Source organism: Lissotriton vulgaris, chromosome 5 (assembly GCF_964263255.1).
Source record: "Lissotriton vulgaris chromosome 5, aLisVul1.2, whole genome shotgun sequence".
Classification (NCBI taxonomy): Eukaryota; Metazoa; Chordata; class Amphibia; order Caudata; family Salamandridae; genus Lissotriton; species Lissotriton vulgaris.
This window is the reverse complement of record NC_141693.1, coordinates 1,944,280,464-1,944,303,522: the sequence shown is the minus strand read 5'-3', so window position 1 is coordinate 1,944,303,522 and position 23,059 is coordinate 1,944,280,464. Positions and strand designations below refer to the sequence as shown.

The 23,059-nt window shown below is 49.3% G+C and overlaps 1 protein-coding gene across 1 annotated transcript in view; it reads right to left on the bottom strand.

The window, feature by feature from the left end:
• The window catches only part of LOC147717822 (regulator of G protein signaling 3-like), a 434,129-nt gene extending 414,631 nt beyond the window's left edge, over window positions 1–19,498 (bottom strand). Inside the window, exon 1 of the mRNA XM_086924605.1 lies at window positions 18,484–19,498. The gene's annotated coding sequence lies outside the window, so the exon portion shown is untranslated. The remainder of the gene's footprint in view (window positions 1–18,483) is intronic.
• Between the last annotated feature and the right edge of the window lie 3,561 nt (window positions 19,499–23,059).

The following is a 23,059-nucleotide window of genomic DNA, read 5'->3' as shown; positions in this document are numbered from 1 at the left end:
CTAGGACCGGTTTCTGGCATTACAGCCGTCTTCAGCCCGGCTTGCTTGAATCCAGTGGCAAAGTGAGCAAGGGACTCATCAAAGAATTTGGTCAAGTAAGTCAAAGGAGTGACATACAAAATAAAAAGAAGGGGAGAAAGGATGGCGCTCTGTGGAGCACCACAACAACCCAGCCTGGAAGAAGATTCACAGGGAGGCGGTCTGGCGCGGAAGGATCTATCGGGCCAGCAGGTCTTTCAGCCCCGCATTTCTGAATCGGAAAGTCTGGTGTAAAAGTGGGGTCTGGCTAAAACTGAGACTGTAGTTGGTCTGGTGCTGTGCCCCACACGAAAACCCATCCGTGCTACATGGAGAAGATGGTTGATGGGAACACAACTGGAAAGATGTTGGAAGTGTCAGTGGTTGCTCACTGCTCTTGAGTACTCCACTCCCACTTATTTGCAATATGTGCCCACCCACCACACTAGGCCACAGTTCACAGAACTCTTGCAACAGCAGGAGTCTTAAAAAAATCCTCACTACCCTTGAATGCTACTCTACCGTTCTCTGCAATATGTGCATCGACTCCCCTCGCTAACCCACCGTTTAAGTAGGAGACCCCACTCGTTGCCATGATCTGTGTAAGGAACACTAAATGGAGCAAAAATCTGAATTTCATTTTTACACATACTTTCTTGTATAGAGCACTCTGAATAACCCGATGCTTTTTTCAAGGCGCTTGGGAGGGTTTCCTTTGTTTGTGTAGGTGTTGGTAACAATAAGTGACCAGGGCCCTGGAGGGGTGACAAGAGGCACCCTGGTTTGTAGTGACACTGGTGAGGGCAATTTGTTGAATACATCTCTCTCTCTCACAGGTGGAGATGTTGGGACCCTGAAGGGCTTGAATGTTATTCCAGAGGAATGGTGCCTCCACTTCAACTTCCTGGCCACATCTGTTCTTCTCCCTTCACCTTAGTGGGACTAGAAACTTTTCTCCTGTTCAGCTGAGTGGGTGGGAGGTCTTTCAAGGCCTGTCCTTCCATGCACACATGTATTTTAGGGCAAGGACCGTGAACATGTTCTATTTCTGAGTAGGTAGCCAGTTATGTTGATGGACAGGAGCACCTGTTTTGATTGGGCACAAGTTAAGTGCTTCCACTGGAAAAAGTGTTTAACCCCCAAGAGCTGCAGCCATTTTCTTATCACTTTGCCAGAGCTCTCTAGCACATCTAGCTACTGTGTTCCAACAGAGCGTAACCTTGATGTGAAACGCATGCCACTGCAGTGGTATGTCTCTTAGATCATAATGGTGTTTGTTCTCCTATGCTCTCGGCACAGATAGGAGGAGGACTGTTGCTGTACTACTGGCCCAGTAACCCCCTCACCCCCTTTCCATCATCAACTTCAGAGACACCTTAATGTGCTACCCCTTAGAAGAATGTTATTTTTCTTTATAATTCCCAGTTTGTAAGATGTATGGACTCGAAAGACTTTTTCAAGCTCCTCTGCTTCCAAAATTGAATTTTGCTCTTCATTCAGATTATCTGTCTGTCTGTCTGTCTGTCTGTCTGTCTGTCTATCTATATTTATTTTCTTTAAATGATGGAGCTGATATTATAATTAACTTCAAATGTGATACTCCTATATTATATTAAATTATCTTCTTTAATGCACATTCAAATACCCTTCACTGAATCCTAAAGAATGCTTACTGGACGTAAATGCTACCATCCTGGCACCCTATAAATAAATCTCTTGCTAGCTCTTAACGCTATCCTTCCCTGAAACAAAAAGAAATCTTACTACCCCTTAACGCTACCAAACCAGAACCCTAAAAAAAACCCTTACTATGGCTTAATTCTACCCTTCTCTGAACCCTAAAAATTCCTTACTGCTCATTAACACTACAATCTTTGATCCCTAAAAACCCTTGCTGCTGCTTAATGATGCCCTTCTATGAACCCTAAAAACTCAATACTACAACTTAGCGTTACCACAACTTAGCGCTACTGTTCCATTTACCCAAAAAGCCTCTACTAGCCCGTGATGCTACCCTTCCCTGACCATAAAGACCTAGAACTACCCCTTAATGCTACCCATCACTAAATCCTTAAAACCCTTAAAACACCGTACAACAAATCTTCCCTTAACCCTAAAAAAACGATGCTACCTCGTGATGATACTCTTCCCTAAAATGGAAAACCTTACTACCCATTAAGGGTGCCCATCCCTGACTCCCAAAAACTCCATTGTGTTTCTAACTATGCTTGTATCTTCTTTTTTGAAAACCCACTCAGTATTGGCCATACAAGTTTTCTTTTTGCTAGTATGTCTTTATCTCTTACCATCAATAGATGATTTGTTATTTTATTGATTGCTTTTTTAAATAATTCCCGGGTTATTGTAGTTCTCCAGAATGGCATCACATCAAATTCTATTCTTCTAGCGCTGTATTTAAGTATTCCCAGGCTTGTAATTTTCTGTTTTCATTTAATTCCTGCCATAATAGCTTGGACATTTGATTTTCATGGTAATTTTTTATTCTATTCCATATTTTAATAAATTGGCCTTTTCTTGCATACAACTGGTTATTTAGACCAAAATCCAGCCTTATTTGTGCTGGGAATGCGTTATTAGGTAGGTGAAAGAGGGCTTTAAACGATTTTGAGACCGCATTAGTTACGATCACAGCATCTTTCCCACTTAGAACCTCACTACCATATGTTAAGGTAGGCAGTAGTTTTGTCTGTGGGCAGTGGTCACTGCTGAGAAGCTCGAACTCTACCGCAGGAAGGGCGGCTCTAGGCTCATGGCAGCCCTGGGCTGGGAGCGTAGGTAGGGGGCCCTGGACAAGGGGGTCCGGGTGGGGCGGAGCCCCCCAGAGCTCAGGAACTAGGAGGAAAGCAGGCGCAGAGGACAGTGAAGAGGGGGGACTGGGGTCAGGGTGATTGGAAGTGGCACATAGGCGGAGGCCGCCAAATCCCAGCACTTGACCACTACGCAAATATGTATCCATTTCAGAGGATTATTATATTAAGGATAAGTATTGGTGTGGAGGCCCCTGGGGTTTGGTGGCCCTGTGCAGGTGCACAGCTTGCACATGCCTAAGGCCGCCCCTGGAAGGTGCACGGGTGCCAAGAACCAGCAGCTCTCACTGGAGCAGGGGTTCACAATGACGAACCCTGGGCAATATTTAGACGATACCAGCGTACTTTGTGTCATATTGGACAGGTCGTGTTATACTTGCTATGTTAAAGTTCTAGAATCTCGCCATGCCACCCATGTGTTTGCTTCACTGTTGCGGGAAAACTGTACAGAATCATGGGAGCGCAGAAGCAGCCAGAACACGAGTGGCCGTTCTTGGCGGCAATTGGGATTTTGTGCTGTAATCTTTTAACACGAAATACTTCCTTCTATCAAAAATTGACACGAGGATGCATTTTGCATTAAAATATAGTGCTAAAAGGTCGTATTTGCGTTTTATGTTATTATAACTAATTTCATGCATATTCCCGAATTTTGCACAATTTTGTGAAAGCAAATCATGTAGATCGGTGACTGCCCTCTCAAATGAAGCACGTTTGGGGCACCCCTAGCAGTGACTGTCCTCTTAAATGTTAAATGTCGTATACCTGTAAAGCGCACAGCTGCCCCAGCAAAGGGGCGTCCCGGCGCTGTATACTGCTGAGGAACCCATCCTGGCTTTCCCTGTGAGATGGTCCCTCCTGGGCATCTCCAAGGTGAAGACAAGCATCCCCGGCGCTGATGGGGCCGTTAGTAGAGATTAAGCAAGCTATTGCCCAGAGTTGCTGAGTGGGACCCATGGTTGGAGTAGGCACCGAGGCGAGAATTATCGAGTCCCCTGACCATGGCCCAAGACCCTGCTGCGTCGGGAATCGAACCCTGCTCCCGGGTCGACCTCTGCTTCCGGGTCTATCGCCTCTAACCAGTGAGCCACACCACTCTACAAATGAAGCACGTTTGGGGCACCTTTAGCAGTGACTGCCCTCTCAAATGAAGCACGTTTGGGGCACCCCTACCAGTGACTGCCCTCTCAAATGAACCACGTTTGGGGCACCCCTAGCAGTGACTGCCCTCTCAAATGAAACACGTTTGGGGCACCCCTACCAGTGACTGCCCTCTCAAATGAAGCACATGTGGCGCACCCCTAGCAGTGACTGCCCTCTCAAATGAAGCACGTTTGGGGCACCCCTAGCAGTGACTGCCCTCTCAAATGAAGCACGTTTGGGGCACCCCTAGCAGTGACTGCCCTCTCAAATAAAGCACGTTTGGGACAGGAACAGACTAATTTGCATACAGCCAGGTTCTGAAACTGGGATGGTGCAGTGAGCTAAAAAATGGCGTTGGATCTAGCCCTCATCTCTTGACTGGGTGAGAGCTTTCTGCTTAATTCAGAGACTCTGTCCCTCACCACCCCTTGTTGTAAATATTTTTGTCCACCCTAAGCGTGGAAGGGTATTCTCAGATGTGAGACCCTTGCTCATTGCACCATCAGGATTCAAGCAAACCGGGCCGAAGACGGCTGTAATGCCAGAAACCGGTCCCCGGGAGCTTGTTTCCTTCCCAGTGTAAGAATTGGCTTTTGTAGTTTGGTTTGCCCTGTTCCCATCATGCACTGGGACAGGAACAGACTAATTTGCATACAGCCAGGTTCTGAAACTGGGATGGTGCAGTGAGCTAAAAAATGGTGTTGGATCTAGCCCTGATCTCTTGACTGGGTGAGAGCTTTCTGCTTAATTCAGAGACTCTGTCCCTCACCACCCCTTGTTGTAAATATTTTTGTCCACCCTAAGCGTGGAAGGGTATTCTCAGATGTGAGACCCTTGCTCATTGCACCATCAGGATTCAAGCAAACCGGGCCGAAGACGGCTGTAATGCCAGAAACCGGTCCCCGGGAGCTTGTTTCCTTCCCAGTGTAAGAATTGGCTTTTGTAGTTTGGTTTGCCCTGTTCCCATCATGCACTGGGACAGGAACAGACTAATTTGCATACAGCCAGGTTCTGAAACTGGGATGGTGCAGTGAGCTAAAAAATGGTGTTGGATCTAGCCCTGATCTCTTGACTGGGTGAGAGCTTTCTGCTTAATTCAGAGACTCTGTCCCTCACCACCCCTTGTTGTAAATATTTTTGTCCACCCTAAGCGTGGAAGGGTATTCTCAGATGTGAGACCCTTGCTCATTGCACCATCAGGATTCAAGCAAACCGGGCCGAAGACGGCTGTAATGCCAGAAACCGGTCCCCGGGAGCTTGTTTCCTTCCCAGTGTAAGAATTTGCTTTTGTAGTTTGGTTTGCCCTGTTCCCATCATGCACTGGGACAGGAACAGACTAATTTGCATACAGCCAGGTTCTGAAACTGGGATGTTGCAGTGAGCTAAAAAATGGTGTTGGATCTACCTGCACGCATCTCTCACCCTCCTGAGGCGGAAGCCGGGAGGTCTCTAGCTCTTTTAAAATCGTAAATTGTTTTTATCGATCTGAAACTGTGGAAATTGTATTTTTTTGTGCACCTGACTGTAATAGGTGCTTGCGACCCCCCTGTTGAGCCCCCTTGCGCTTCATAGCAACAGAACCCCTGATTTTCGAACCGGACCTGCTCTCGGCCGAGTATTGACGCCGAGAGCAGAGCACCGGTTTTGGCGGCCATCTTAGGTCAGGCAGCTAATTGTGACGCGATTTCTGGCGCCATAAAAGGGACGCGGAGGAAGGAGCTGGTAATTCTACCTGCACGCATCTCTCACCCTCCTGAGGCGGAAGCCGGGAGGTCTCTAGCTCTTTTAAAATCGTAAATTGTTTTTATCGATCTGAAACTGTGGAAATTGTATTTTTTGTGCACCTGACTGTAATAGGTGCTTGCGACCCCCCTGTTGAGCCCCCTTGCGCTTCATAGCAACAGAACCCCTGATTTTCGAACCGGACCTGCTCTCGGCCGAGTATTGACGCCGAGAGCAGAGCACCGGTTTTGGCGGCCATCTTAGGTCAGGCAGCTAATTGTGACGCGATTTCTGGCGCCATAAAAACGGGCAGTGATGACTCCGCGCAGCGGACGCGATCAGCGGGAGCGCCGGATCTGCGCCGGAGTCGTGCCAGAGTCCTGCCCGTCTGCGCCCGTCCGCGCTGAGGACGCGCTGCTGGACGGGCTGGACTCTGGGTCTCCCGGCGACTACACGCCCATATCCCGGGAGGATTTATTTGCCACCCTTCAATCCCTTAGACCCCCGGCGCTTGGCTGCCATCATCAGCTTAGACCCGAGGTACTGTGTTGCGCCCACAAGTGTCCCTCTTGCAGCGTCTCTATTGCCGGTCCCACTCAGGACCACAGCTTCTCTATTCTTCCTTTGCCGGCCAGTCATACTTCCCAATCTAAACATGGTTTTTTGATCAATGCGCGTTCACTGATCAAACATGGGATTGAATTCCACGATTTCGTTAGTTCAAGGAATCCTGATTGGATCTTTGTTACTGAAACGTGGGCCACTGAGTCCTCGGGCCATGATTTGCTTCTGGCCATACCTGAAGGATATACCTGTCTAAGGTTAGACCGAGAACGCTGTAGAGGGGGTGGAATTGCCATTCTTTTTAAATCTACTCTCACATGTACCATTAAACCCCTATCGGTCTCTACGGATCCTTTTGAGGCGCTTTACTTCTGTATTGTCCACACTCCAGTAAGCTCCTTTTCGGGCATACTACTTTATAGGCCCCCGGGGTCCAGAGCTAACTTTTGCTCAGAACTCTTCAGAATTTTGGAACCCTATTTTGGTAGACCACATCTTACTATTCTGGGCGACATTAACTTTCATCTAGAGGATCTTACTTCTAAAGAGACCTGCTCCCTGCTCAACTCTCTGGAGGCATGTGACTTTGTCCAACGAGTTCTCCTCCCGACTCATAAGGCGGGACACATCCTTGACGGGATCTTTTCCAACGACCCCAGATTAGGTGTTGGCACCCCGGTCCCGATTACCTGGTCTGACCACTCAGCAGTCCCGCTGTCCTTAGACATCCCCTGCCCCGTTGTCACTGCGGTCCCGGGTAAAAAACAATTCAAAAGGAACTTCAAAAATTGTACTCCGGAGGCTGTGGCCCCTTTCTTCCTCAATGCCCATATCTCATCTCAGCGGAATGTAGATGAGACGGCCCAAGAACTCGCTGATACCATCACCAGAGCCGTCGACGAACTAGCCCCCCCCTCCCTGAAACCTGCGGCTAGACAGAAGCCAACTGCCCCCTGGTTTTCCGTCGATCTGAGGCGTCTCAGACAATCTTGCAGACAGAAGGAACGTAAGTGGCGTAAATCCTGGGATCTCAAAGATAGAGAAGACTACAAGAGCCTACTTCGAGAGTACAAAAATAGAATCATTAAGGAGAAACAGGACTACTTTTCCGATCTAACCTGTTCCCTAACATCGTCCAAAGAGCTCTTTAAAATAGTGGACTCTCTCTGTTCTCTCCAGGTCCCCGATCCTGTAGTCGCTTCCCAGGAGCTATGCAATGACATATCTGACTTTTTTTACAAAAAGATAGATGATATCTACATAGCTCTAAAGTCGCAGGGGAACTCGCTTAGTGCGGATGACCTCTCCCAAATTACACGCCTGGAAGCCTTGACTACTGAATCCTCTCACTCCCTTGATCATTTCCCTGCCCTTTCGCTAGAGGATCTTAATAGCCTGTTGGACAGAACTAAATCGTCATCTCCTCTTGATCCAGTTCCTCTGAAAGTTCTGAAGAACTGCAGAGAGACTATTCTCCCTTCAATGCTGGAAGTTACGAATGGAGCATTGGAGCAGGGTATCTTCCCGTCACTTTGGAAGAAAGCCATTGTAAAACCGCTGCTGAAAAAGGCCACCTTGGACCCTGGAGTACTGAAGAATTTTAGACCCATCTCTCTTCTGCCGGCCCCGGCTAAGATGTTGGAGACCCATTTGAATCTCCATCTTTCAAACTTCCTCGAGACCTCTGGTTTCCTGGATGGGTCCCAACATGGCTTCAGAAAGCTGCATAGCACGGAGTCGGCGCTGACGAAAGTCATGGATAACATCCGCAGAAAAGTAGATTCGGGTCTAACCACTGTACTGGTGCTGCTAGATCTCTCAGCAGCATTCGACACCCTGTCTCCCCTTACTTTAACAACTAGGTTAAGGGAGGCTGGGGTTGAAGGACCGGCACTCAGTCTCCTGAGCTCCTTTCTTCAACAAAGAGAGCAACGTGTCATGCTAGGTGAATACCTCTCCCCTGCTAAATCTTTGCAATGTGGGGTGCCACAAGGGTCGGCATTGAGTCCGACCCTGTTTAACATCTACGTGGCCCCACTTGCAAGACTAGTAAGATCTCAGGGGATGGAGGTAGTGTCGTATGCCGACGACACGCAGATTATGGTATCCCTGACTCACTCTGTTGGTGAAACTGCTTCTAACTTTAGAGCCTGCATGCAACTTGTTGCAGAGTGGATGATTGCCAACTCTCTAAAGTTGAACGGGGACAAAACAGAGGTCCTGGTCTTTGGCAAGGACCAGGGCATATGGTCAGACGACTGGTGGCCCCCTTCTTTAGGTAGCTGCCCAACACCGACACAATCTGCCAGGAACCTAGGCGTCATCTTTGACACCCAGCTCTCTATGGAGCTCCAGGTCAACAGAACGGTGGCCACCTGTTGGGGAGTCATCAAGACCCTGAAGAGAATCGTACACTACCTGTCCCCACAAGCACGGAAACAGGTGGTAATCGCCCTTGTTGGTTCAAGGCTTGATTACTGTAACTCAGTGTACGCAGGGGCCAACAAGGGTCTGCTCTTGCGCCTGCAGGTCATACAAAACGCGGCAGCACGGTTTGCTCTCGCTCTGCCCTGGCTAGCCTCTATGACCGCAGCGAGGAAGAACCTTCATTGGCTCCCCATCCCCTCAAGGATTACTTTTAAACTCCTTTGCCTTACTTACAAGGCCTTAACTGCAGGCTCAGCTGATGCCCTTGGATCATTACTCTCTAGATATGTTCCAAGTAGATGTCTTCGATCCAGTGAGCTTAATCAACTGGTCATCCCGAGAGCCAAGAAGGCTAGATGGGGGAGCAAAGCTTTTTCCATACTGGCTCCTCGGATATGGAACTCACTCCCCCTGGAAATCAAATTACTGCCCTCCCTGGACCTCTTTAGGAAGTCATTGAAAACGTGGCTCTTTATCAAAGCATACAAGTAGGCCCTGTTTCTTTCTGCGTACAGTTTTTATTTGGACTAGGCGCCTTGACGCCCACTGGGCATAGCTGCGCAATATAAATAAAGTTTCATTCATTCATCTAGCCCTGATCTCTTGACTGGGTGAGAGCTTTCTGCTTAATTCAGAGACACTGTCCCTCACCACCCCTTGTTGTAAATATTTTTGTCCACCCTAAGCGTGGAAGGGTATTCTCAGATGTGAGACCCTTGCTCATTGCACCATCAGGATTCAAGCAAACCGGGCCGAAGACGGCTGTAATGCCAGAAACCGGTCCCCGGGAGCTTGTTTCCTTCCCAGTGTAAGAATTGGCTTTTGTAGTTTGGTTTGCCCTGTTCCCATCATGCACTGGGACAGGAACAGACTAATTTGCTTACAGCCAGGTTCTGAAACTGGGATGGTGCAGTGAGCTAAAAAATGGTGTTGGATCTAGCCCTGATCTCTTGACTGGGTGAGAGCTTTCTGCTTAATTCAGAGACTCTGTCCCTCACCACCCCTTGTTGTAAATATTTTTGTCCACCCTAAGCGTGGAAGGGTATTCTCAGATGTGAGACCCTTGCTCATTGCACCATCAGGATTCAAGCAAACCGGGCCGAAGACGGCTGTAATGCCAGAAACCGGTCCCCGGGAGCTTGTTTCCTTCCCAGTGTAAGAATTGGCTTTTGTAGTTTGGTTTGCCCTGTTCCCATCATGCACTGGGACAGGAACAGACTAATTTGCATACAGCCAGGTTCTGAAACTGGGATGGTGCAGTGAGCTAAAAAATGGTGTTGGATCTAGCCCTGATCTCTTGCCTGGGTGAGAGCTTTCTGCTTAATTCAGAGACTCTGTCCCTCACCACCCCTTGTTGTAAATATGTTTGCCCTCTCAAATGAAGCACGTTTGGGGCACCCCTAGCAGTGACTGCCGTCTCAAATGAAGCACATGTGGGGCACCCCTAGCAGTGACTGCCGTCTCAAATGAAGCACGTTTGGGGCACCCCTAGCAGTGACTGCCCTCTCAAATGATGCACGTTTGGGGCACCCCTAGCAGTGACTGCCCTCTCAAATGAAGCACATGTGGGGCACCCCTAGCAGTGACTGCCCTCTCAAATGAAGCACATGTGGTGCACCCCTAGCAGTGACTGCCCTCTCAAATGAAGCACATGTGGTGCACCCCTAGCAGTGACTTCCCTCTCAAATGAAGCACGTGTGGGGCACCCCTAGCAGTGACTGCCCTCTCAAATGAAGCACATGTGGTGCACCCCTAGCAGTGACTTCCCTCTCAAATGAAGCACGTGTGGGGCACCCCTAGCAGTGACTGCCCTCTCAAATGAAGCACATGTGGGGCACCCCTAGCAGCGACTGCCCTCTCAAATGAAGCACGTGTGGGGCACCCCTAGCAGTGACTGCCCTCTCAAATGAAGCACATGTGGGGCACCCCTAGCAGTGACTGCCCTCTCAAAAGAAGCACATGTGGGGCACCCCTAGCAGTGATTGCCCTCTCAAATGAAGCACGTTTGGGGCATCCCTAGCAGTGACTGCCCTCTCAAATGAAGCACATGTGGGGCACCCCTAGCAGTGACTGCCCTCTCAAATAAAGCACGTTTGGTGCACCCCTAGCAGTGACTGCCCTCTCAAAGGAAGCATGTTTGGGGAACCCCTAGCAGTGACTGCCCTCTTAAATGAAGCACATGTGGTGCACCCCTAGCAGTGACTGCCCTCTCAAATGAAGCACATGTGGGGCACCCCTAGCAGTGACTGCCCTCTCAAATGAAGCACATGTGGGGCACCCCTAGCAGTGACTGCCCTCTCAAATAAAGCACGTTTGGGGCACCCCTAGCAGTGACTGCCCTCTCAAATGAAGCACATGTGGTGCACCCCTAGCAGTGACTGCCCTCTCAAATGAAGCACATGTGGGGCACCCCTAGCAGTGACTGCCCTCTCAAATGAAGCACGTTGGGGGCACCCCTAGCTGTGACTGCCCCCAGGCCCTGGGGGGTGGTCTGCCCTGTGCCCCTTTGGGGTCCTGTTGTGGGAGGGACGCAGGGAGGGGTCTGCTGCAGTGCAGAATGTGCAAGAGCATCTCTCACAACACATCTCAGAGGGCAACGAAGGTCACGGGGTTTGTAAGCACCTTGGCGTGACGGCGAGAAAGAACAGAGGGAGATGAAAGAGGGAGGAACAGAGAGAAACATAGACACAGGGAAAGAGTGAGCGACGAACAAAGCGAGACAGAGGGAGAAACAGAGTGGAAGACAAAGGATACAAAGAGGAGAACGTGTGAGATAAAGAGACAAAGTAAGAGAAATGATAGAGAGAAGACAAAGAGACATGGATGGGTAGAGGAGAGGGGGGAAGAGATGGAGAGAGCAAAGAGAAAGAGACGTGATGGAGCGAGAAAGAGCAAGCTAGAGAGACAGAGGCGATGAGTGAGAAGGGAGAGAAAACACGAGAAGGGAGAAAGATAAAGCAACAGAGCAGGGAGAGAGAGAGGGAGGGGAAGTGACAGGTGGGGAGAGAGACAGAGATCGGAAGCAAGAGAGACAGCGAGCACAGAGCGAGAGGAGAGGGGGCTAGGGACAAAAAAAATAATCAGAAAAGCAGACAGACCTGCAAAGAGGCGGCAGAGATGCAGAGGACACGAGAGAAGGGAAAAGTGGGGGAAAGATAAACAGACATAAATTAGGAAATAGAGAGCAGGAGAGGGATAGAGTAATGGGATCAAACTAAGGTGAAAAGAACAGAAACGGAAGAGGAAGGAAGGAAGAGACGAGGTGGAAAGAGGCAGATTTGAACAGAAAGAAAAGAGGCAGTGAGAAAAGAGAAAGGCAAAGAGCGGAAAATGGGGGAGGAGTCGGACACTGGCGGAGAAAGAGAGATGTGACTTAAGAGGAGGCATAATTCAAAGATCCGGCTGCCAACTCGCCTGTCTCCTGTGAGACACCAGGGCTGTCGGGTGTCTCGCATGAGAGCAGCGCGCTGACACGTTCAAGGACATGTTCAGAGTGATAAAGACTGGCGTCAGGTGTCACACATGAGACGAGGTCACGTGACGGCTGCTTGAGGGCGGTATACAAGAAGAGAGAGAGAGAGAGAGAGAGAGAGAGAAAGAAAGAAAGAAAGAGGAGACGCACAGGTGTGTCGCATGAGATGAGACCACGCAATGGGTTCCGGAGCGGAGAGAGCGGTATACAAGAGAGAGAGAGGGGGGACCAAACCGGTGTCTAGCATGAGATGAGGCCACGTGACTGCTTCTGGGGGGGAGAGAGCGGTATACAAGAAGAGAGAGGGAGAGACGGACAGGTGTCACTCATAAGACGAGGCCACGTGACGGCTGCTGGAAGGGAGAGAGCGGTATACAAGAAGAGAGGGCGAGAGAAAGGAGACGCACAGGTGTCACGCATGAGACGAGGCCACGTGACGGCTGCTGGAAGGGAGAGAGCGGTATACAAGAAGAGAGGGCGAGAGAAAGGAGACGCACAGGTGTCACGCATGAGACGAGGCCACGTGATGGCTACAGGAGGGGGGCAGCGGTATACAAGAAGAGAGAAAGAGAGGCACAGGTGTCACGCATAAGACGATTTCACGTGACGGCTGCTGGAGGGGAGAGTGGTATACAAGAAGAGGGCGAGAGAAAGGAGACGCACAGGTGTCACTCATGGACACTGCCGGCTGCTGGAGGGGTGAGAGTGGTATACAAGGAGAGGGCGAGAGAAAGGAGACGCACAGGTGTCACGCATGAGACGAGGCCACGTGACGGCTGCTGGAGAGGGGGCAGCGGTATGCAAGAAGAGAGGGCGAGAGAAGGAGGAGACGCACAGGTGTCACGCATGAGACGAGGCCAAGTGACTGCTGCTGGAGAGGGGGCAGCGGTATGCAAGAAAAGAGAAAGAGAGGCACAGCACAGGTGTCACGCATGAGACGAGGCCAAGTGACTGCTGCTGGAGAGGGGGCAGCGGTATGCAAGAAGAGAGGGCGACAGAAGGAGGAGACGCACAGGTGTCACGCATGAGACGAGGCCAAGTGACTGCTGCTGGAGGGGATAGAGCGGTTTGCACGAAGAGTGGGGGAGGGGATGCGAGGCTGAGAGAGGGGAAGAGGGCGAAAGCTAATAGTGAAAGAGGTTCAAGAGCGGAAACGCGAGAAAGGGGCGTTAGAAGGGGGGATCTGTGAGGGGAGAGTGTGGAGTGCAAGAGAGTGCGAAAAGGTGATGACAGAGGTGATGGGGACGGAGGAGGAAGAGTGGGTCAGAGAAGAAGAGGCAAAGGAGGGAGAGGTCGGGGAGGGGCGGGGCGGGTGTGTGAAGGGGGTGGTAGGGTGACCACCTGTCCCGTTATTTCCCTGAACGGCCAGTTATTTCAGGGGAATGTGCGTTATCCGTAATTGTTTTTAGAATTATCAGTAATTTGTCAAGTTTGCCCCGGCGCGCCCCTGCCCTGCCGCTCTCGGTCCCTCGTGCCTGGCCTCTTTGCTGAGAGTTCTCTTCTGCACGCAGGGCAGGGGACTTCCGGGCCATGGCTGCTGAAGCCCCTCCCCCCATGCTGGTCTGCTTTTGAAGTTTTGCTTCATTATTTGCAGTTTTGGATTGTATTCAAGGCGCAGGCCTTCACGCGCTTCAGATGTGTTGAAGTGCAGGGCGCTTTGAAGTGTCTGCCTCTGTTTGGACGCCCTTTACATGCAGCCGTAGTTTAACCCTTTAGTGTCTCCTCCTCTCTAGCTCGCACGAGCCGCATGTGCTCGTGTGTGCACAGACATGCAAAGCTGCCTGTTAATGCGCACAGACCGTCTCTAGTATGTCTGTCTCTCACCTCTGCACGTGTGATGCCACATTCTAGCGCAGCGGCGCGCGCTTGGGAATGGGATATGTCTGCAGAGTCCGCCTCTCAACCTATGCATTTCTGTTTTTTAAACTTTGCCCTAAGGACATGTGTGATTGCAAACCTGTGGTGGCTTACTTTTTCGTTACAGCCAAACTGCATTTTAAAATATCCCATGGGGTAATGGGGGCATCGCCAAAAACGTCCAAGGTACAGTAGCGGAAAGATAACTCTGGTGGTTAATGCACTTACTGTGGAGTGAACACAGCCGACAACACCAGGCCACAGATTTGTAATATAGAATTTAGTGAGTTACTGCTTTGGCTGCAGATATCCTTGTGTTTTCGAGATCAGGAGTGGAGAAGTGTGGCTCAATGGTTAGAAGAGGCAGACCATGAAGCAGAGGTTAAATTCCCGACGCGGCAGGGTCTTGAGCCCAAAATGTCCACGGACTCGATAATTCTCGCTTCGGTGCCTGCTCGAATCACGGGTTCACACTCTGCAACTCTGGGCAATAGCTTGCTTAATCTCCACTATGCCCCCTGTCCCCTCCCCCTCTTCCCCCCCCCCTCCCCCCCCCCCCGCGGGATGCCTGGCTTTCACCTTGGGGGTGCCCAGTACGAGTTATCTCACAGGGAAAAACCAGGACAGGTTCCCAAAGCAAGCGCTTAGAGACCGTTGGTGATAATGCGCTATATAAATTACAATTACAATTACAAAGTAGGGCTCGGGGCCTGGCCCCCCTGGACAACTGCAGAACAGGGCATCTATTTACTGGACTCGGCGCTACCATTAAACATTTTTTAAATAAACAGCAAGCATTTATTTCAAGATTAATTCCATTTAAAGAAATGAAGTAACTAGGGTGTACTGCTCCCCTTAACTTTAGGAACACCTGCATTTTTATAGACCACAAACGTGTAAAAAAATGAGTCTCTTCAATAGTCAAAAAGTGTATTTCATTAACCTGCATAACCGTTTCTCCTTACTAAATCAGATTATAGGAGTGCATTCAGAAGCATGTTTCTTTAAAGTGATAGTCTTCAAACATGAATTTAGAGGAACATTCATACTCCCCCAACCCCGCCCCGCCTCTCTCCCCATAACAATGTAGTTAGTGATTTAATCCAAACACAGGAGGTGGTTTTGTACAGCACTCATTCTGAAGTCATGTATTTCGAGGTCCTCTTATATGTCATAATGAAGAAAAGAGGGAAATTGAAATAAAACTTTGCCCAGGATCACACAATGTGGGCAAATGAGGAAGCCAGGATTCACCCCAGTTTTTCAGGCTCCACATTGTGCAATTCAGTTCAGCCATTAGATCTACATGCTTCGCTTCCTCTACACCCATTTTAACCCCCCTAACCCCGAACAACACCCTGCTGGCATCATCGTGGCCCTCAGTCACACCAAAGACCAAACTTTATGGCCCCCGGGAAAATGTGTGTGAGTGCCCCTGGTCTAAACTCAAAGCACTAAGGCCCTGCTTACGGGTGCAGCTGAGTTATCTGACCCAGTGTATGCACAGGGGTGCTAATCCGAATTACCTTGGAGTTTACAGCACACAGTAATTGCAAGATGTGATAAACTGGTTTTCAACTGGTTCTTATGTAATGCAAAAATTTGCAATCATTCCACGCATGTAACCGTCAGTCCTCATGTTTTCAAATGGATCCTATGTAAAGCGCTCTGACACCTTCGGGTAAAGTTCGCGCTATATAAAATTGCATAAATAAATAAAATAAAGTCCTCGCCATCTGTTAGATATCGGAAGGTTAAAACTGCTCGAATTTAACAGAGCAAAACAGTACAGTGGTGTGGATTTTGTTGAGCACCAAAATTGTATGCTACTCCCCCAAAACTCAGGATCCGTGCAATCTATTGCCCCAATACATTATACATCTATTGCCCCAATACATTCAGGACACCAGGGAGGCAGATATCAGGTTCGACTAATCGGGTCCTATTTCACCTGTGGGAGTGCACCTTTTCTTTCTCCATGGCCTGTTCACCGCTCTTCAGGCCACTGTTCCAAGCTCGCGAAGGATGCTTTGAGTGCGGTTCTAACCATCCTCAGAATATTGGGTAACAAAATGAGGAACTGAGTAGCAAACCAGTCCTCCACCCTCTTACTCTGCTTCCCGGGAGACTGAATCAAGCACAAGCATGCCGAGGGATTTTGTAAAGTTTTGGGAGCGCTGGGTAACCTACCTGGTAAAGTGGTTTGATTTATTTTGCTTTTGGTGCCATCATGCGTGGTAAGAGGGCAGAATCCTATGTCAACTGCCCCTTATGTCGGCTCTCAAATTTGAATTGACACGGCTGCTAGTTTTTGAATCTTCAAATGCATTCACTTGCATATGAATGTTTGTACAATAGTGCCATGTGCTATACAAACCACAGAACACAAGCCTATTGTGACCCGCACTTGTATAAGACATCTATTTACTTTTATGTCATTGCTTGACCCCCTCCCAGGTGTCCATAAAATTGACCCTTTGTCCTGAATTCTTACAGTCACTGCCCATAATGTGCCCTATGCCCAGTGGTAGCCCTAGAAGAGAGAAAGTGTGTTAGAGATGGACAAGAGTGGAAGAGAGACAAAGTGAGGTGAGTGGAGTGATGGTGTGTGTGAAGGGGATTGATGGGGCGGGCAGAGCTCGTGGCTTATACTGGTTTCGAAGAGTCTGGCTGCAAGGTCTGGGTCCACCTCCTCCAGCAACCGATGGCTCTCCAGGTACCCCTAAGAAGCTCGCCTGTGTGCCGCCTGCTAAATAAACAGCTTTCGCTCTGTTAAATTAATAAAGAGCACAGAATTTGAAAGTGTGTATTCAGAGCCCAGAAGCTGGTGCTAGAGTTTCTCCAAAACTTTACAGCTGACATGAGCGGCCACTCGTGCAGTACAATCGATTAATCAGGTTTCTTATAAAGCACGACTACTCACCAGTAAGGGTCTCAAGGCGCCGAGGGAGACGTATTACTATTGTTATGACCTTGGCGCCAAGGGCATCGCATCAGCCGCAGCCCGGTGTGACCCAAGGAGTGGCATTGCACATTGATGCCTTTTGCACGTCACTTCTGACAACTCTCCCAGTGGTGTGACATAGGCCCCCTGCAGCTCCCGCTGTACGGGGGGGGGGGGGCCCTCAGCTAAGCACCCTGACCTGAGAGCTTCTGATCGAGTCTGGAGGGGGCCCCCACTCCGTGTACCGTGCAGGAGGGTCCCCTCAAGTTACACCACAGCACTCTCCTGATGCACTGAGGTGGTCACTGCTGCCAATCTTGCATGGGGGGGGGGGGGGGGGCACGGCTGTAGCCTCTTCTGGCGTGGTCACTATTACAACACTGGTAATATAAGTAGCTCTGGATGTTTTTCATTGGCTATAAGTAGCTCTTATTACAGAAAAGGTTGGAGACCCCGCTCTGGTAGTGAGACAGGGAGTGAGTGACCATCAGAGGTGCCCCCTGAAGTATGAGACCCCCCCTCCCCCTGAAAGGGACTGCAGCCTGGACACCATGGTGTGGGAGGAGTGGGGGACTTCAAACCTGCACATTCTTTGCATTACTAGAGAGAAAGAGACGGTCGACGAAGGGGCTGCGCCTGAGAGCGGTCTCCTCAGCACTCTGAGAGAGAGAGAGAGAGAGAAAGTGCACCGGGAAGAGACTGCGCCTGGTGGCGGCCTTCGAGCTTCACCAAGGTACAGGGAGGGCACAGCCATGACTTGTATCTGAACTCTCAGCAGAAAGAGACAGGGAGCGGGGTGTCTCTTGAACCAAATGTCAGCAATGTGGAGGCAGACTTTTCAGTACACCACGGGACAGCATGGAGAAAAAGACTGCACAATGAAGTGTCTTCTGTGTTCAGAGACAGCAAGAGTAAAGGCATGAGATATCTGTGAAACACGAGACAGCAGGGCGGAGATAAAACGTGTTGCTAAAAAGACAATGCGTGCGGAAGAAGAGACATCCGTGGGGGACAAGGCTGCTCCTGGTCAGAGATGTCGTGGCGCCAATAGACAATGCAGTGAAGAGATCGCGCGCCGAGACCATCTTCTCGGCGCTAAGAAACAGAACAAGGGAAAGGCAAACTCTGCGGGTACCTAAGGTCTGAGACCGGCGTTCAGTAACTTGAACTAAGGTCAAATGTCAGAATGAGAAAGCGCAAGTTCAAAGCAGGGAAAATAGAAGAAACAAACATAATGCAAGAGAAAGGAATGAAAAGAACAAATAAAAACTATAGAGATGATAGAAAAGAAAATGCAAATAGAAAAGAAGTTGTTAAAGTGAAAATGAAGAAATTAAAGAAATAACGAAGGGATAATAGGTGAAGAAAGGGGGGAATCAAGAAAGAAGCAGAGAAAAGGTGACCGGAAAAAGGAAGATAGAAAGGGAGAAAGAAAGACTGCCAGAGACCAGGCTAGAGTGGTCTCTGCCCCCCGCCCCATCCCTGCCCTGGTGCCAGCGCCCCCTTACCTTCTCTCTCCCTCCCAGCCGGGGAGCTGCCCTGGCACCGCCGGCCTGTGCTCATGTGCTTCCCCCTCTCCGGTGCCTCGTCCTCTTCACCGGCTCTTCTGCCAGCCCTCCGGTGCCAGCCTCGGGCGGCCCCCTGGGATCCTCAGCCGCTGCTCTCCTGGGCCCAGCCTCTCCTCTGCCAGCTCAGGTGCTCCTCTGTTGCCCCTCCATCGCAGCCCTCTAGCGCTGCCCTCAGGCTGCTCCTCTGCAGCACCCCTTCCGCCTCTCCTCTGCCAGCTCAGGTGCTCCTCTGTTGCTCCTCAGATGCTCCTCTGTTGCTCCTGTGCCAGCCCTCTGGTGCCGCTCTGCTGTACTCAACCCGCTCCTCTGTGGATCCCCGCTCCTCACTCTGCTGCTCCCTTCAGCCACTTCTTTGCCGCTCCTCTCAGTCACTTCTCTCAGTCACTTCTCTGCCACTCTGCTCGCTGCCTCTCCACCTCTGCGTTCCTCTGCGTTCCTCTGCGTTCCTCTGCTCCTTCGGCTCCTCTGCTGTCCCGCTCGTCAGCTGCTGCCGCTCCTGTGCCCTCGGCTGCCCCACCTCTGTTTCTTCGCTGCTCGTCCCCTGTTCTGCAGCTGCCCCACCTCGGTCCTGCTCCTCTGCTGCCCCGCGTCGGGGCTCTGTCGCTCCACCTCTGGGCTCTCCTCCCCAGGCAGAGGGTCTGCTGCTCCTCTAGAGCCGTAGTTGCCCTGCGTCGGGGCAGTTGTGCTCCTGTGTGCTGTACTCTGTTGCCCCACCTCGGGCTCTCGTCCCCAGTCTGAGGCTCTGCCCTCCAAGCTCCTCCTTAGCCTCCTGCCCGCCTTGCTTCACCTCCAGCTCTGAGGTGTCAGACACGACCGTTGCACGCCCCCCACCCCAAACAGCGTCAGCACACCCGCCCGCCCCCCTGCAGGAACCTCTTCTATTTTAAGGCTCGCACAGGTCCCCCCTGAGACGCCCTTGGGCAGGGCGTGTGCGGGGTGGTGCCAGGGAGGCGTCGCCTCTTCCTGCTTCCAGAAGGAGGTGTGCGGCTCTCGCTGCTGGACGCGTGGGAGCGCTGCCTGCCTGCCGCTGCCTCTAGGCGCTGACTTTGCAGCCACCCTCTGCTGAACCCCGAGCGATCGACGGGGGCCTTCGAGCCCCCCGTTCCACTCAACACCCGACGATGCGTGTGGCGTTAAATCACATTAGGACATGTGCCCGTCGGTGCGTGGGAAACAGTCCGGCGAGGGCGTCCTGTGACCCTTTAAAGCGCCGTCTGGAGCTGCCGGAACGCACTGGTGGTGTCGCCACAGCAGGGCGGCCAAATCATGGCGGGGGCGGAGGGGTGTGATTAATGCACACGCATCTGTAAGCGCTAGAGTGAGTCTCTGTTTCTAAGCTCTCACGAGTGTTCTATATGGGCATAGGGGTGAGGATGAAATGTCTTGCTCAGTCACACAGTTTGTTGAAGTGGGAAAGGGTAGATTACCGCTGGGGCCAACAGACTCGTCGGCGATGAAGTTCAGCAAGCAAGACCAAATGTCATTGTATACAACGTGTAACCCTTTGACTGTAAGTGCCCCGCATCGTTACTGTACTGTATTGTATTATACCTGTAAAAAAAAAAAAAAAAAAAATCAATAAAATACTTTGAACTAAAAAAAAAAAAAAAAGAAGTCAAACAGCCTTTGTCTACAAAAAAAAATTATCCACCAAACATCCTAACTTGTGGACCGGTCAACAGATCTACTCAACCAGTAGATCACTTCTCCCTACGGCCAAAAGGTCATGTCAAATCCGATACTAGATCACATCCCAGCTTTGATACTAGATCACACTTCATATTAGACACAAGATCAGACGTCACTTTAGACATAAGGTCCCATCTCACCGTAGATACTAGATCACACTTCAAAGTAAACACACGATCACCTCACCAGATCACACGTCCTCTTAGACACAAGATCACATATCTCTTAGGCACTAGGTCACACATCACCTTAGGCATTATATTACATCTGACCTTAGACACTAGATCACACTTTAAATTAGACACAAGATCACCTCACCTTAGGCACTAGATCACACGCCACCTTACCCACCAGATCACATCTCACCTTAACCATCAGATCGAATCTCATCAAAGACACTACATCACACCCTACCTGAGATCGTAGCTCACACCTCGCCTTAGACACAAGCTCACACTTCGCCTTAGACACAAGTTCACATCTGACCTTGGACCAAGGTCACTGGATCTATACAGCAGTGGATGACCAAATTATGGGGCAAGGTTTACTAAATTATGCAGAAAGAAGAGGCAATTTATATACAATGTTGCAGCACATTTTGTGCTATACTTAATGATTTTGTCATTTATGCATGTTAACACTATCTGGGAAAAGGTTTGACCTCGTTAGTACCAGCACAGGGGACATATGAGAGGCAATATATATCAATGAACAGATGGGAAAAAGTGACATGTGCAACTTGAAAAAAACAATAAATAGACATTGTTGTTGTTGCCTGTATGCTTCTTTATTTCAATTATGCTTGGTTTGTCAGACATCAACAGCCAACGCGTTTCGACCAAACATAGCCTTCTTCAGGGCATAGGTATGGTTGCGGATATCTCACCAAGTGAAGGTAAGTATCATCAACGCTTTTTGGCGAATTCGTCCGTATCCGGACGTGTAGATCAAAATATGGCCTTGGTAAGAGGGGATCACCTATAGGTCCATATAGTGCAGATCGCAGGCCAGTAATGATTGTGTCCTCAGTGTATATAAGTTTGAAAGTAAAATGCTGTGTCGTTCGGAGACTGTGTCCGTAGCGTTCTGTCTCCGCGAGAGGAAGTATCTCTCATTAGTACCAGTCTGACTTCCAAATACAGCAATAAGTAGCAGAAAGATGACTAGTCAAACTTTGTGAAGTGTCTTTCACTACACAGCAGCACATGTTGCTAGATTTTTAGAAACATTTGACCCATTTGAGCAAGAGGCGAGTTTTGTGGTTAAAATATGCACATTGGGGGCGTGGTTTGGACTGCTCGCAAGATGGCGGCTTGTTCATTTGGAGATTTTTGGTGGTTCCACCAGCTTCTTCATGTTGAATTTGACCACTCCATTAGGTGGAGTAGGTTGGGGGTACACTGGGATTTTTTCTGATCCTTTACCTAATAAGGTTGTTATTAGTTTCTCCCACTTGCCGCTCCTCACCACAGCGCGTCGTGTCCACCAATTTGTATGAGACACACAATTCCAGCACTGTTTTTCACTCATTAATTTTTACATTTAAAGTTTAATGTCTCATTTTAAAAAAAGCAATGATTTTAGCAGGCGATTTAATTAATGCATTAAATGGCAGTGACTTTGAAGCAGATATTATTTTTGAAGTTTTTTTCCAATAAAGGCTTGAGTAATTTTTGTTCAAGTTCAGTCTTCTGCAAATGCATCCCCTAACGGTCAGATGTTTTGAGGTGGATTTGTATAATTGCGCACTGCATGTGGTTTTTGTAGTACTTCCATCCAATTTTCCACTAGAACTTGATTTGTTCATGCTACACCTGGCTGACTCTTTATTTAACAGCCTTACAAGGAAAAATCTTCAGTTTTTGTTCCCAGTTGTGTTGGTTGAGGTACTTGTTAGTTCCTTTTTTATGGCACATTTTTATGAGCAATAATTTTTTTTAATGTACGTTGATATTCATACAGTGAAATGTTTTCAAATCGTCTCTTATCTGTGCATGGATAGAATCAAATGTTTGCATTATAAGTAGTTCTCCAGGAAAAAAACAAAATGGTGGAAGTTTTGAGGTCACAATCTCAAATTGCTACATCCGGTATTCCAAGCCTGTTTGTTCCAAGTTGTCAACAGCATCATCAAGAAAGGATACTTTTAGCTCTGGAAGTTCTAAAAAAAAAGACCTAAAAAAGACCCCCTTATTTACACTCACTGTGAAATAAATCCTGAAATCTTCGCAATAAGCATTCATTCCTAAATTAATTAATGTTGAGCAATATGGATTCATCAAAGACTGGTATATTACTGATAATTCCAGAATTTTCCTAAATATAATCTACAGTGCTGTTACAGGGATTCTGTCTAAAAACAGAACTATGCTTGGGACCGCAGGACATCAGAATGTAGGGACTGAGACACCATACTACTGTACCACTGTCAATAGTACCACTGGAACTATTGACGCTAATCGTCCGTTTACATGAGAACAACTACGCTAGAATCAGGTGGGCTGGCCAGGGTGAGGTGTCGGACACATTCCCAGTTGAACGTGGGGTGCGGCAGGGGTGTGTCCTGGCACCAACACTGTTTTCCATCTATATTAACGGTATTGTAAAACATCTAAGACGCACGCCCACTGATGCACCGATTCTGGCGGAGAGCGTGTGCCTGTTCTCATGTTTGCGGACGACAGGCTCATAGTGTCCCGTACACCTAGTGGGCTCCAGAAAGCAGTAAACGCCTTCGGAGAGTTCTGCAAAGCACATGGACTTGAGTTAAACACATCCAAAACCAAGTTCATGTGCTTAAATCATCGGAACACTTTTAGGGGCTCAA